We start from the raw sequence: 16,077 nt of genomic DNA on the forward strand, positions 1-16,077 counted from the left end.
AAGTCCAAGCAAGGCCTCTTCATGGAGCCTTGCTCAGCCAAGGTGTGGACTTCAGCTTGCCCTAGTTGGCAAAACTCCACCGACTACAGACTCACACTGTCCTCACCTCACCTCCAACCAAGCCAGCCTAACCTTTGGACGGTAAACTTAGGGAGAGTTTACGCACACAGCTTGGCAGGGAGGAGGGACAAAGAAGCAGCAACCCTAGCCAATCCCTTGTGACTGGCATTGTAGGAAGTGATTCCCAGGATAGCTCTGAAACTGAACTCAGTCACTGCAGGGAATGGTTGAGTGTCCGTGCATGTGAGCTGTTGGGAGTCCAGAGGTCAGATTTTATTTTATTTTTTAATTTATTTATTTTTAACTGAAGGATAATTGCTTTACATTTGTGTTGGTTTCTGCCATACATCAACATGAATTAGCCATAGGTATACATATGTCCCCTCCCTCTTGAATGCCCTCCCACCTCCCACCTCCCACCCCATCCCACCCCTCTAGGTTGTCACAGAGCTCCCTGAGTCACGTAGTAATTTCCCGCTGGCTATCTGTTTTACAGATTGTAGTGTATACTTTTCCAAGCTATTCTCTCCATTCGTCCCGTACTCTCCTTCCCCTCCCTGTGCCCACAAGTCTGCTCTCTCTGTCTGCATCTCCATTGCTGCCCTGCAAGTAGGCTCATCAGTACCATCTTTCTCAATTCCATATATACACGTTAATATACAATATTTGTTTTTCTCTTTCCAACTTACTTCACCCTGTATAATAGGCTCTAAGTTCATCCACTTCATCAGAACTGACTCACATGCACTCCAGGGGTCCTCTCTTAGCTGAGAAGGGAAGCTCATAAACAGACCACTGGGACACAATGGAACCAAGCACTGCTTGGCATGTGCACCTGCGTGATCAGAGCATAGAGTAGAGAGCGCACCTACGTCTGCCTGCAAGTGACGGGGAGGCTGCATCATGCTGAAACTCACTCTTCTGGTACACGCCTCTGGCTCCTGCCTGAGGCTCTCCAAGAAAGGCTCAACCCTTGCTGGAACAAACCAGAGCTTGGAAGCTGTCTGTCTGCCTGCCTAGAGAACAGACCTCAGCCAGTGATGGGATTAGAGGGGAGGTCAAAGGGTAAACACCCCACTCTCCAGCTCCCTTGCCTTCCAGAGGGGACACTGGCCTGAGGTTCCCCAGGGCTGAGCCCCAAATGTCCACACTGATGATGACTCCCTCCCACTCCTGCCAGTATTTCCAGAGACAACCTCCAAAAGGAAAACCTGCATTCAGTCCTGGCCTCAAGAACTCAAATTGTCCAGCATGTAACTCGCAGTACAAGGGCCGGAGTATAAGACGTGGCGTGTAGCCCTGGCACACAATCCCCCGGAGTGAACAACATCCCAGCCTTGAGAACTAGCTCCACCCTTCTTCACAGGCAGCCTTGAGGTAGAAGTAAGCGAAGGGATTGTCCCAAGACACTGGCGACATGTCTACCCAAAGACATGTGCAAGGAGGGGTGTGACAGCCTTGCACGGTGATTCATTGTTGTCCCAACTGGAAGGAGCCCAGGTGTCCACTGGCAGGGGAACCACAGTGTGTCTACACGATGGAATCTAACTCAGCAATAATAGGGAACGTACTATTGATACATCCGAAGAAATCTTGAAAACACCCCAAACAAAAGAAGCCTTGCACAGAAGCATACATACTCCGTAGAGGTCATTCTAAGAAGGTGTAGAAGAAGCAATGCTAAATAAGGGGCATATAAAAGGCTGACAGTGGGGTGCCACTGGGGTGAGGGGCATAGATTTACTGAAAGGTGTGAGAGAACTTTCTGGGGTAAGTGGAATATTCCATATATTGATAGAGTTTGGATTACACAGTGCATGCTAAGTCACTTCAGTCATGTCCAACTCTGTGACACAATGCACTGTAGCCCACCAGGCTCCTCTGTCCATGGGATTCTCCAGGCAAGAATATTGGAGTAGGTTGCCATGCCCTTCTCCAGAGGATCTTCCAGACCTGGCCCACAGCAACAAGGGCACTGAATAGTCTAAGACAGACAAAATTGATCATGCTGATATTGAGAAAGGTTAACAAAGAGCCAAACTGGCATTGTGCAAAGTGGTTGAGAGCGCAGCTGTTTCCACAGTACAGGCACATCCAGAGCCGAGGAAGACACATGTGGCTCCAAGAGACACAGAATGCAGGGGTGCCAGGGTCTGGGGGCGAGTGACCCAGGAGAAGGAGGGCAGGGAGTCAGGGTGACACCTGGTTCCCGGTGGATGTTTACCAAGCTTCTAAGTTATAGACCAGCACGCTTTGGGTGTCTGCAGGACAGGCGCCCTGCCCCAATATCCTCTCCAGGTCGTTAGTGGCAGTCCCCTGGGAAATGAGGGAGATAACTGTAAGAACTTAGGATACCAAAGGCTGGGAGCCCAGCAGATACCTTTTCCCTGTAATTGGATGATAGGGAAGAACAAATCTGACTCCATACTGGATCTGTTTCTTTTATTTTAACCTTTGAAATCTATTGCTCTTGCTACAAGGTAATCACTATACGGATGCTGCCTAGAAGCTTAAATTATACACAATAGCACATCTTTGGGAACCTTGCTTCCCAAGTAATGAGCATTAAGCTAAAATACCTTCATTTAGCTCACAGGAAACCATCCTGATTAGGCTCACTTAGGAATGGCTACAGAAAGGAAGAGATTGCACATCCCCTCCGGAGTCTGGCCAGAGCTAGGAAACATTTGACTTTGCCCCTCTTCTTTTAGTATAAAAGAAGCCTGAATTCTTACAAGGGGAAGAGGGACAGTCCACCATCTTCTCGATCTGCCTGCTTTCAGAATGAAGCTGCTCTTCCTTACCCCAGTAGCCAGCCAGCCTCCTGATTCATTGATTTGTCATGCAGTGAGCAGGACGCACTTGGACTTGGTAACAAGACCAGGATTGGGCCAGGACCCGGAGCCGGGGAGAGGGAGAGTGGTCTTAGTCTATGGGAGGGAGCCCTCCCAGCTGGGAGCCCCTCTGTAGGGCACCAACTTCAGCCTCCATTTCCCCTGAGACCATCTTCAGCTGAAAATCGCTGCAGGGCACTTTCCCACTGCCTGACTCCCTTTCTTGCTGGCAGGAAGTCCATGTGGGTGCAATGCCGGCCATCTCAGCCAGGCCCAGGTTATTTCAGAGGCATCAAGGCACCCCACCAAGCCTTGTTAATGTCAACAGGAAAGCCCCCGCCTGCCCCAGAATGCACAGGCCAGTGAGTGGACAGGCTGGCATCCAAGCCCAGCTCAGTGAGCAGAAGAAGAAAGGAAAAATCAACCCATCATTTGCAGATAAAAGTGTCCCCAGGATCCTGAGTATGGTTTCAGATGTTCTGGGCTCCTTGGGTGATATTTCCCACCCATGGGCAAAGGGAGACGTGTGAATCAATTCTAAGATGTAAAAAAGATCCCAGGGCTTCCCTGGAGGCTTAGTGGTAAAGAATCCACCTGCCAATGCAGGAGACACAGGTTCAGTCCCTGGTCCAGGAAGACCCCACATGCTGCGGAGCAACTAAGCCCATGTGCCACATCTACTGAGCCTGTGCTCTGGAGCCAGGGAGCCTCGGCTACTGGGCCCACATGCTCCAGGGCCCGGGCTCCACAAGCGAAGCCACTGTAATGAGAGGCCGCTCACTGCAGCGAGTGAGTAGCCCCTGCCAACCACAACTAGGAAAAAGCCCACGCAGCAACGGAGACCCAGCACAGCCAAAATAAATTACATAAATAAAAAGAGAACCCCCAAAAGAAGTACCACTTAGAAGATACCAGGGTTTAAAAGCCTGCAAGCCAGTATGATGGTCCAAAGGGCTGTTTTCACTTCTCTGAAGAGACACGCTTTTTGGGGTCTCTGTGTGGAGGGCACCTGCTCCTGGGACCACAGAGATGCCCCAAGTGTATTGTGATGAAATGCTTGCTGGACACGGCTGTCCCAGCTGACTCACTCTGTTGCCCCAGGACTGGCTAACGGAAGAAAATGTGCTGGAAGGAGCCATCTGCCCAGCGCACAGAACAACCTGAACCTGGAGATTGGATGTAGAAAGGATTTAGGGAATGCTTACCTTCAAATGGAGAAGAACAGTGGCCTTCCCCAGGGCTCTGTAGAAGGCCTGTGGACTCTATGGGAAGATGGCCGTGGCTTAAAAGCCCATAGATGTTCCCATTCTCCTCCATGGAAGCAATATAGCCTGGAGGGTGGGCGCCTGGCCTCTGACATTGAACACTGAGTCTAGATTCCACTGCTCCCCCTTCTCAGCTCTGTGTGCCTACCTTGGTTAGTTCATGTGTGTGGTGACAATGACTAGGCCTCCCCAGGTACTGGTGAAGCCTCAGTGGACGCTGTGCTAATAAGATGTATTGTACAGCCCTGCTCAAGGAGGCCCTCAATAAACTCAGGTTCTTACTTTAGGTATTATTGCTGGATAAGGAACAGTCAGGAAATCACAAAGCCAAATGGAATGGGCTAGAGTCGAGTTTGGGGACTATCCAGCCCTGTACATTTCAGGCTTCATAACAGCCGATGTGCGCTATTTCTATCCACTCTCTGTTCTATTCCCTATTTGTGGGGCGGCGGCAGGGCTGGGAGGAAGGGGGTGCGGTGCACTGTGTGGCTTGCGGGCTTTTGGTTCCCCAACCAGGGATTGAATTGAGCCCTCAGCAGTCAGAGTGCAGGGTCCTAACCCTGCGACTGGCAGGGAATTCCCCCTGTCCTGCTGCCCATAAAGGAAGTCCTGTAGCTGCTGCGGTGCTCCTTGGCAGAAAAAACAATAGCTATACAATAGCTTCTATAAATAGAACAAGTGTTACACAACTTAGGGGACTTTGGGGAAAGTGTTGAAAAGAATGCAATGTTTGAATTTCACAAATGTGATGTGGAGCTAAAGAAGCCAGATCCAATCTTACAAAGTCCCAGGAGAAATGAATGCAAGCAGTCGTGGTCAATGTTACTGTCTGTGGCAGTGGCCACTGGAGGGGCCTGAGGGGGCATCTGGGGCTGGTAATGTTGTTATTTGAGCTGACTGCACACGTAGGTCACCCGGTAAAAGTTCATCATCACCATACGAAGTGTGCCCTTTTCTATACAGACATATCATTTCAGTAAACAATTCCTCCAAAATCAATGACCCATACATTCTAAACTGAGAAAGATCAGAGAATGAAACCAGCCTGTTGCAAACAATTAAGAATACTATAGGGACTTTCCTAGTGGTGCATTGGAGAGGAGTCGCCTTGTGGTGGGTTGGGAATGTGGGTTCCATCCCTGGCCAGGGAACTAAGAACCCACAAGCTGCAGAGCAGCTGAGCCTGAGAGCTACAAATACTGCACCACAGCTAGAGAGTCCATGTGCTACATGGAAAGATCCCACCTGGGGACTTTCATCGTGGCCTAGTTGTTAAGAATCCGCTTTCCAATGCAGGAAATGCAGGTTGATTTCCTGGTCCAGGAACTGAGATTCCACCTGCCTCAGTAAACCAGGCCGGCACGAAGCAATGAAGATCCAGTGATGCCAAAAATAAATTTTTTTTTAATTTGTAAAAAGAAAGAAACATCCCACATGATGCAAAGAACACCTTCCAAAACTAGGACCCAATATAGTCAAATAAATAAAGTTACTAAAAAAAGAATACTATAATCAGCAGACTAGTGCAGGAGCTGTTATGTGAGTGGTTAATCACTTACACACCCTGTCCCAGCCCCTAAAGCCCCCATCGAAGTCCCTAACCCTTCCTCTGGACAAGCACTGCTTCCCCCAGTGAACACCACTCAGTCAAAGAAGGGGACAGCTGGCACAGTCGGGGAGGAGGGGCTTTGAACACACAGGCCTCTCAGGCCTGGTCGTCATTCATCCCATGCGGTTGCAGCCCCCAACATGCTGGAGCAAGCTTTGTGGAATAGATAAAATGATTAAAATCTAGGTTGTTTTGTTTTGTTTTTTAATAAACAAACACTACACGTCAAGCTTTTAACTGTGGCCACCAGCATGGGCTGAGCAGGAAAGATAAGGGAGGAATGCTGACTTCTTCAATTTAAAAAAAAAAAAAGAAAGAAAAGAAAGAAAAAGGAGGTTTTTTTTAAAGAAGGGAGGGTCAGGTTTTTGCTTTATTTTTCAAATTAAAGAAGAAATAAATTACTTTAAGTTCTACACAGCAGATATTATTAACATATTTTAATATTTTAATGACAACAAACCCATCTAAGTGACTCCTGAGAAACAGCTTTGCCTGAAACCTCTGAAACCTCTCTCAGATCTTGAAGACACCAGCGGTCTGGACAGTTTCATAATTAAGTACATCTTACGTTAATATGGCTTTTCGCTGTCTCAGAATGTTGTGTAAATGTCTTGTTGTGTTTGTTTGCACTTTCAGGGGCTTCCTATAACTTGACACTCAGATCTGGAAGCTGGGTTCAGAAGGCATCCTCTTCCCAGAGGTCCTCCTCTTTAGCATTCTCACAGCCTGAGAAATCAGTCCCGGAGGACCTCCAGCAAAAGTGTGCAGGATGGAGCGTCCGAACAAAGCTCCAGTCTGTTTATGGAAATCATCACAGGAACATTGTGACAGATTTACCGATTGTGTCTCTCAGAGATGCCACTCCATCCATGTATGTATAGATCTTGTTGGCGTTGCTTAGTCATTAGGTCATGTCTGACTCTTTTGTGACCCCATGGACTGTAGCTCACCAGGTTCCTCTGTCCTTGGGATTCTCCAGGCAAGAATACTGGAGTAGGTTGCCATTTCCTTCTCCAGGGGACCTTCCTGACCCAGGGATCAAACCAGATTCTCTTGCATTGTAGGCAGATTCTTTACCATTGAGGCACTGGGGAAGCCCCATGTATAGGTCTGCATGTGTGCATATCCATCCCACGTGCTTCCCTCTCACTGAGGGGAGATCTTTGCCCTCTGCTCTTTAACCTGGGCAGTATACGTGTGAAGAGCATGGTGGGAGGGATGCTGTATGATGGTCATGGTGAGGTCATAAGTAGCATGTGGCTTCCTCAGGCCTCTCTAAGGACCCACTCCACCATACAGTGAGGAACCCCAACTAGCCCACATGGAGAGAACTGACGCTCCCAGCCTGCAGCCCCCACCAATTGTCAGACTAACGAGTCAATGACCACTCAGATCGTCTAGCTCCCAGACTTCAAGTCTCCCAGCTGAAACAGAGACGAGCTGTACCGGTGGTGCTGTCTCCAATTCCTGACCCATGGAGCCCATGCATGTAACCAATTTTTCACCACTAAATTTTCAGGTACTTCATACCACCCCAATTAGCAACAGCTCTTGCTCACACAGGGAAGGTGGCAGAGAGGCAGCATCCTCAAGCTTGAAAAGATCCCTTTGTGACATGGACTGGCCTGGCACCAGCACCCCCCATGCCTCTAGCACGCCCTCCCTGCCAGCAGCACTGTGAACGCCACGTGGAGAGTCAGGCAAATTTCAGGCAGTTCTTGGAGCTCCTATGTTACAATGTAAGGGGATTGCTCTGCCTGCCTCAGCCCCACAACTACACTGAGAGCGAAGTGCAACTCTCTCCACACAGAGGAGGAGGAACCCAGAGAGGTCAGGCCCACAGACACCACTCCCCAGGGGACACTGACCTCTGAGCCATGGCGTCAGCATCAGCACAGCCCTCCTGCCCAGAGCCAGCGCAGTTCCTTTAATGACCCTCTGCTGCTTGCAGTCCTCTGCTCCCTGGCCCCCTGGGCTGCCGGGGGGAACAGCTGTTTCTTGGCCATCAGCAGTACCAGTGACTCCATAAAGCACACCTGGTTCTATTCTGACAGAGTTGCCTGCACAGCCACCTTCACGGAGCAGACAGTAGAGGACAGGCGTCCTCTCCCAGAGCCAGCCCCAGGTCTCCAGCTCCCACAGCAAAGCCTGTGGGGACTCAAACGACTGTGAACTGCCTGGGCCCCCCGCAATCTCATGGTTTTGCCCAGCACACACTCGCTGAGCCTCAGCACTCAGGCGTTGGATGGTCCTCAGAAAGTGTCACACAGTGAGGTGGGTCGGGCGATGGGGTGCAGATCATGGAACCTGACCACCTGGTCTGAATCTGATCATCCACACTCACCCTGTGACCTAGGAAATGTAACCTCATTGAGCCTCACTTTTCTGTAAAAGGCAAGCAAGCTGCCCATCTATGCCATGGAGCTGCTCCAGGGCCATAGCCCTGTAAGGTTAAAGGGGACAGTTCATGTGGCGCTCCCAGCCTGCCTGACACAGAATGGGCCTCCGTGTGCAGCAGTGGATAACACGAGGCCTGCACTGCCCAGGTGCGCCCCGGGGCAGGCCTCCCGAGACAGGTGTCTCCCAGGCCACTGACTACTGCTCCACCCAGCCAGGCCCCTGCCCTGTGCCCAACACTCCTTCTGACCCCACTCAGGAGGATCCTCAGCTACCTAGTCAGACAGGGACTTTCGATGACTCCTAACATGGAGGCACTTTCCCAGTTTCTCCTGATCTCAGGCTGCGGGAAGGGCTATGAGGTAGCCACAGTGGCATGGGAGCCTAGAGACCTAGTTCTGACTCCATAAACTTCCAAAGGCCTTTGCATCCCAGCTCAGGCATTCTGGGACTATACATTACCTGCCTGGGAGGGATGATGCCTAAGAAACTGCCAGCACAGAGCAGGTTCCTGGACACACCTCACTGCACCCTGGGTTCCTAGTATTCCCATCCCTGACAAGACTGGTGTGTTGAACACTTCAGCTCTGTCTGAAGACACGGTCAGCCCCTGCACCTAATGGGCCCCATGGCATAAGCCTGTCTCTCCAGGAACTGGGTCTCTCCAGAAGGGCGCTGTCCGCCCAGGCTGGGGTGTCTGTGTGGGTTTTCTTGGGGGCCCACTTTATGGGAGAAAGCGTGGAGGCCTGTTGCCCTGAAGTTTGGGGTGTGACCTCTGGTTTTCATGCATTAATGCCCAGCTACTGGCTGCTCCGGCCAACAGAGGAAGTGTTAGGGATGGGGCAGGGCTCCTACAGGCAATCTGCTCTATTCCTAGAGGGCAGCGCCTCTTAGAGCAATTCAAGTTTCCACGTGAACGCATGGAATGGACTTCCTATTTTAATCACATAAGGTCTTTGCGGGATTTTTGCTTCCTTTCTAAAGTCTCCTTCTTCTTTTTTCAGCTTTTCTCTGTCATCTTCCCCTTTAAAAGAGGACCCTTTAACCCTGGAAACCATGAAAAATGCTTCTGGGTGTCAACATCCTTTGGAAACTGCACACACGGGGCATATCATGTACATACGCACACATGTGTAATCTCCCCAGAACAGAGTACATGGCTTTCAGCATGTTCTCAGAGGGGCCCTGACCTTACAGAGGCCACCCCATTATTGCTGATGCTATTTATGTGGCTGAGTATTGCAGTCTCTGGAGCCATCTTTCATTTTTTTACGTGCTTTTCCATGGGAAACAGGCAGCCTGTTCCTAAACAAAGATAACAATGTCCACCTCCTTCTCCTGCATTTCAGCCTTCCCCACCCATTTTGGACCCCTCAGGGCCTTCTGTTCTGGTTCAGCCAAGCCCCTGAATGCTAAGGGGCCAGCAGGAATGGGCTGACTGCTTCAGGCCCCAATGTACAGCCCAGAAAGCTGCTGAGTACCAGCGTGTCTGTGGTATTTTCAGGACCGTTCAGTGACACCTGATGGAGTGGCCAACTTTCCATTACTTTCCACTCACTGAGGGGTGCTGCTGCCGAAGCCTGGTGCCAACAAGGCATGGGTCCAGCCCCAAAGGGACCCACTCTGCACAGAAAGCCCTCACAGACTCCATGGAAAGTGACGTGGCAGGTGACAATGAACACATGGAGGCCTGGGACAGGCCAGTGTGCTGGCCCTTATTCCTGCAGCAAACTTCTGGACATGGTAGGAAACCATGTCCCCAAGCTACCCAAGGTGGTAAAGGCCCAGAATTCTCTGTTCTTTAATTCTGATGCATTGCAGATTGGCAGGCTTCTCAGGTGGCACTAGTGGTAAAGAATCTTCCTGCCAATGCTGGTTTGATCCCTGGGTTGGGAAGATCCCCCGGAGGAGGGCATGGCAACCCACTCCAGAATTCTTGCCTGGAGAATCCCCATGGACAGAGGAGCCTGGCAAGCTACCGTCTGTGGAGTCACAAAGAGTTGAACACGGCTGAAGCAATTGATCAAACACACAGACTGACTTTTGTGAAACGCATTGCTAGAACAATGACTCGTCTTGAAATCAGCCCCCATGTGGCATTACTATAAAAGTTTGTACTGATTCTCGAGTTCTGTATTTATCTCTGAGTGGAACAGTAACAACTCACAGCTCTGCACTCACCCACACACCGGGTTTTGTGGCCCTTTAGTGTGAAACACACCCCGAAAATGAAGGAGTTGAGTTGTTCCTCTTCACTCTGAGCAGCTGGATCAGTCCAAGTGCTGAATTCCTGGGCTGTTAACTCGAGAACTTCAGCCTGCTGTGAGCTCAAAATGAGCAAGCTTTGGCAGGTCTATAAAAAGGCTCTGGGTGTAGAGATGCCAATGCGGGCAGCTGAAGGGGCTGGACGCAGCAGATGAGCAAGGCCCTGAATGGGTGTGCAGGCCCTGTGGTGTCTGCTTCAGCAAGGAGGCCTTCCTGGGTGGGAGTGGGGGGCCTTCTGGAGGGGGTTTCAGGGAGAGGGACTACTGAAGTGTGTTGCAGGAAAAACAGTGGTGCAATAGATGGAGACCGGAGGAGGGGAATTTCAGGAGGGCCAGCACAGGGCAAAGGTCAGTAAGTACAAAGGGGAGAAGGGAATGGCTACCCATTCCAGTATTCTTGCCTGGAAAACCCCATGGACAGAGGAGCCTGGCAGGCTACAGTCTATGGGGTCGCAGAGTCAGACACAATTGAGAGGCTAACACTTTGATTTTCACTTTTTTCCCCACAAGCCCTCCCAGGCTCTGGGGGAATGGTCAGTCTCTGCTTTCTCTCGTAACAGGAAAACTCAGCTGTAGTCAACCCTTCCCATACCCCTCTCTGCTGGGCACTGACTGGTAGATGACACTAAATACATACCCCTGCCCTCCCAGGGGTTCCAGTCTGCAGAGGTGGCTGTGGTGCCCCCCTCATTCAAAGGTGAGGATGTTGAGGGTCCTACCAGCTAGCCAGTAGGTGGGCTCCAAGGTCTGAGCCAGGGCCCCACCCTGCCCTCTCCCTGAGCCCTCTCTTCCAGCACCCTGAGTCCCACAGTCCATTTCCTTACAAAATGGCTGGGAAAACCACACAGTCACACTGGTGCTGAAAGTGGAGTGAGACATCTGATTGCACTTTTAAACCCCTCTTCTGGGACTTCCCTGGTGGTCCAGTGGCTAAGACTCAGAGCTCCCACTGCAAAAAGGCCCAGGTTCAATCCCTGGTCGGGAAACAAGATCCCACCTGCCACAACTAAAGATTTCAAGTGCCACAATGATGACTGAAGGTCCCATGTGCTGCAACTAAGACCAGGCACAGTCAAATAAATAAATATTAACAATAAGATAAAATCCTCTTTTGCATGTCTTTGCCAATGATGGATCATTCAGGCTGGCCCTAAGAGGAATCAACTGGACAGGTGAGGGTGGTGGGTGAGGAAGGCAGGGCTGCAAGCCCTCCTCAGGAGACAGAAAGGCCTCGCCCCACGCCCTCAGCTCTAAGGCTCTCTGGGAGTCATTTAAGGTAACTGATGTGCCTGCAGGAGAGTATCCCTACCCCTGCTGAATGGCACGAGATTGTTTTCCCACAAAAGGAGTCCATGCTTTCGGGGCATGTTCCTGTGCCTCTCCTTTCTATGACCCAGCCAATCTTTCTTCAGGATGTGAAGAACCTAACTGCCCCCCTCACCTGCCTCCCCATGGAGTCCAACTCGAATCAGGCAAATTCCAGAGCTACCAGTTCATCAGCTTGGCAGAGCCCAGGCTGGGACTGCATGTCTGTTAAAAATGGCTGTTTCGCCCATCCCAGCTGAAAGAGGCACAGGCTGACATTCTTGTCATAGTTGGAAATGGTCCAGGGCCGACTTTCTCTGCAGCTGCTTTCCATGGCAGCCTCCTGGCTCCACCCAGGCCTGGGTGAATTCCTCATGCCCAAATCAAAAGCAGTATCTGCTGCAGACAGGAGCAAGGGGTGGGGGCAAAGGGGATGGCTGCAATGCAGCACCCAGTAGCCCCCCGGCCCCCAGGGAAGGTGGCTCGGTGTGGAGCATGCACTCCTCCCTCAGCAGGTGACCGTCACATCACCCTGGCTGCCCAGATGGAAAGCCCGAGGCTGAGAATGACTGGCTGGCCACACCTCATGCAATCAAGTCCCTGCGCATCTGACACCAGGATGCAACTCTTTCCACGTGGATACGTCTTCCCCCTGAAAAAAACACACAAGTCAATGTAGTGTGTGCCCCTCCCCACTGATGGTGGGTCTTTGTGCCTCCCCTGGAGTCTCCGCTGTGCCTTCCTTGGGTGTGTGGTGCCTTCCGAGGCTGCTTCACCAACAGCCTTGCAGCATCTACCTTGTTTGGAGCCAGAGTCTCCGAAACTTCAGGCCACCCCAGGAGATGGTTGATTGCCCTGAGGCCGCCATGCTGGGAGGAAGCCCAGACCACACAGAGGGGCTCCAGTCAGCATCCCCAAGGCTGGCCCCAGCCCTCAGTCTTCGGGGAGAAGCACATCAAGGAGACCCACCCCCAGCTGCTCAGTTTCTCCCCTGGCATAAGTCGTCCCACTGGCTCAGCCTGAAATCCTGCCTTCCAAGTCCATGATCGAAGTGCAGTGAAGCTTGTTCAGTGTGTGGGGTAGATGGTGATTCAGCCTCAGGTCTCTAGAACTGAGAGCATCTGGTCTCCAGCAGGCATCACGCACCCTCCCACACTCTCCACAACTGAGCCTGAGTACTTGGTGCTCAAGGAACAGCCGGGATCGTGATTCTACACCAAGGAGGTCACGTTAGGAAGAGGGGAAAAGAATGATAAATAACCTATCACCCACCAGACCCCCCACCCTGAGCACAATGAGAGAGGTATGTTCACTCCCACACTCCTGCAGCCCACAACCAGAACAGGGCCCTGGGTACCTCAGCCACCAGGCAAGGCCTCGAGCCAGTTAGTAAGCTCATCAGCCCAAATCCCAGGCCCAGCCCCATGGCAGGCACCCTGACACTGCTGAGATGGTACAGAAATGCTGTTATGGGGGAACTGGTAGCAGGCCCAGGGTGGAAGAAGGCAGTCTGCAGACGGGGTGCCCTGGGCTCTAGGACCAGAGGACAATCACTCCCAGAGCTGCTGTGAACATGGTGAGGCAGGGGAGAATTTCTGTGAAGCTCAAACTGTGCCGCCCAGGGAAAAGGACAGCAGCCACACCACTCTTCACAAGGCAATCACCATGTTGTCTTCAGGCAGCTGGGCTGTTTGCAAGCTTTGTCCTGGGCTCAGCACCCAGGCAGACTTCGGAGGTGTCTCAGGAGGCCCAGGTAGTGCTGCATCCGTGCAGCCTGGGGCAGGGGACCCCGGGCTGCAGACGCGCCCTCCTCCCACCGTCTCAGGCCAGGGGTGCATCTGAGCTCCGCACTTTGATGTCCTGTCTCTGCAGACAAGCCCTCTCAGCTCTCAGGGAGGCTGTTAGAAGTGATTCTGAATTTGCCTTTTATCAGAGACCAGAGGAAAGAGTTGAAAGCAGGAGTCTAGGGTTTTCAAAAGAACCTGCAAGACAGGGGAGGGCAGACTAAGAGGCCTCAAGCCTTGAAAGGAAGCAGACAAATGTCTACAGCAGCCCCAGCCCTAAAGGCCACGTGATGGCCTATGATGTGGGACCAGGGGGACGCCCTCGGAAAAGCCACTGGTTTCTCAGCTTTGTGTTGGCACGGCGCTGAGGTGTTTCCTTCAAGGTTGGGTTGTGGTTTCATTTGGAGCCAATCCAAAATCTAATTATCAAACCCAAAGGGGCAGGTGTTCTTGTGCGTAGTGTGTGTGTGTGTGTGTGTGTGTGTGTGTGTGTGTGTGTGTGTGTGTAAGTTGCTCAGTCATGTCGGACTCTTTGCAACCCCGTGGACTGTAACCTACCAGGCTCCTCTGTCCATGGGATTCTCTAGGGAAGAATACTGGAGTGGTTTGCCATTTCCTCCTCCAGAGGAACTTCCCGATCCAGGGATCAAACCCAGTTCTCCTGCCTTGCAGGCAGATTCTTTATCATCTGAGCCACCAGGAGGGGCAGGTGATCTTGAGCTGCCTCAGATCACACGGCATGAAGCTGCCTACCACCCTGAGTCTTCTATCCCACTAGAGGTCCCGGCTTGTGTAAAGTTCCTGGGCACTTCAGATGAGGCAGAGATACCTCCAGATGAATGACAGTGCAAAATGAGGCAGGTGGAGAACAAACCCCTGCAAGGCTGGCCTCCCCCAGTAAGCAGGGCCTGGGCTCCAAACTGAATGCTATTTCTCAGGTAGAAGCTGTCCCTCCAGCCCAGAGAGATCCCACTCATGGGATCAACCAGACTTCTCCTGTGTTATTTTCCAGGAAGCTGCCTTTCTGCCCTGATTTGCTAAGAGGGAGACAACTCAGCAGCCACTGTGGTCATGGCAAAGCCCTGGGCCCAGCAAACAACCAGCCTCCTGAAACTGACCAAATGTGAGGACAATGCAGAGCTTAGAAGGTGGGTGAGCTGTGGTTCGATATCCACGCAGTGGGCACCCTGAGGCAGGGTGCTGCCAGGTGCTGGGGAGATGGGCTGATGATGTCATCCTATCATCAGGGAGCCATAACCCATGGGGGCTAAAAGACACCTCTGCCAGCAGCCTAGGTGCCCTTTTAAATTGTGATCAACCATGTGTAACATAAAATTTATCATTTTAACTATTTTCCACTGTACAATCTAGCAGCACTCATTCACATTGTGTAACCATCACCACCAACCATCTCCAGAACCCTTTGTTCTTCCCAAACTGAAACTCTGTCCCATTTAAGCATTAATTCCTCATTCTCCTCCCGCCCCCATTCAGCCCTTGGCAACACCGTTCTACTTTCTGTTTCCATAAATCTGACTGCTGCTGCTGCTGCTGCTAAGTCTCTTCAGTCCTGTCCGACTCTGTGAACGCCATAGACGGCAGCCCACCAGGCTCTGCCGTCCCTGGGATTCTCCAGGCAAGAACACTGGAGTGGGTTGCCATTTCCTTCTCCAATGCATGAAAGTGAAAAGTGACTAGTCTCATATAAACGGACTCACACATTATGTGTCCTTTCGTGACTGACTTATCTCACTAAGCAGAATGTCTTCGAGGTTCATCTATGTTGTAGCATGCGTCAAAATTTCCTTCCTTATTATAGTTGGATAATATTTTATTGTATACTATTTTAAATATGTATTCATTTATTTATTTGGCTGCCTTGGGTCCTAGTTGTGGCACACAGGCTTAGTTGCACCAAAGCATGTGGATTGAACCCGGGTCCCCTGCGTTGCTAGGCAGATTCTTAACCACTGGACCAACCAGGGAAGTCCCATTGTATGCTGTTTTAAATGTACCTGCTCAGGTGTGGTAGGACTCACAGCCATGAAAATAATTGTCATGAAGTAACCCACTCCAGTGTTCTTGCCTGGAGAATCCCAGGGACAGCAGAGCCTGGTGGGCTGCCATCTATGGGGTTGCACAGAGTTGGACACAACTGAAGCGACTTAGCAGCAGCAGCAAGAAGTTTTTACACTCACAGATCCCTAGATGCCCCCTGGCAGGGCAGGTCATGCAGGGTCACATGGGGAAACACCAGGGTCAGTGAGGAGGCAGAGGGGGAAACATGGGAAAAAAAACTTTACCATGGTTTCTATTGAGCTTCCCTGGTGGTTCAAACAGTAGAGAATACGCCTACAATGCAGGAGACCCGGCTTCTATCCCTGGGTGGGAAAGATACCCTGCAGAAAGGCAGAGTGAGCAGGCTTAGGATTAGTTAGTTTGAATAATGTCAGCAGATCTTTGTATAGGGACTATGCCTAGTTACCTGATATCTGGACCTGGGGTTATTAGGGTAGGTGAATAATAACCTGAGAAAGAGAGCCAGAAAAAGGAGGGGAG

Source organism: Capra hircus, chromosome 8 (genome assembly GCF_001704415.2).
Source record: "Capra hircus breed San Clemente chromosome 8, ASM170441v1, whole genome shotgun sequence".
Taxonomy (NCBI): Eukaryota; Metazoa; Chordata; class Mammalia; order Artiodactyla; family Bovidae; genus Capra; species Capra hircus.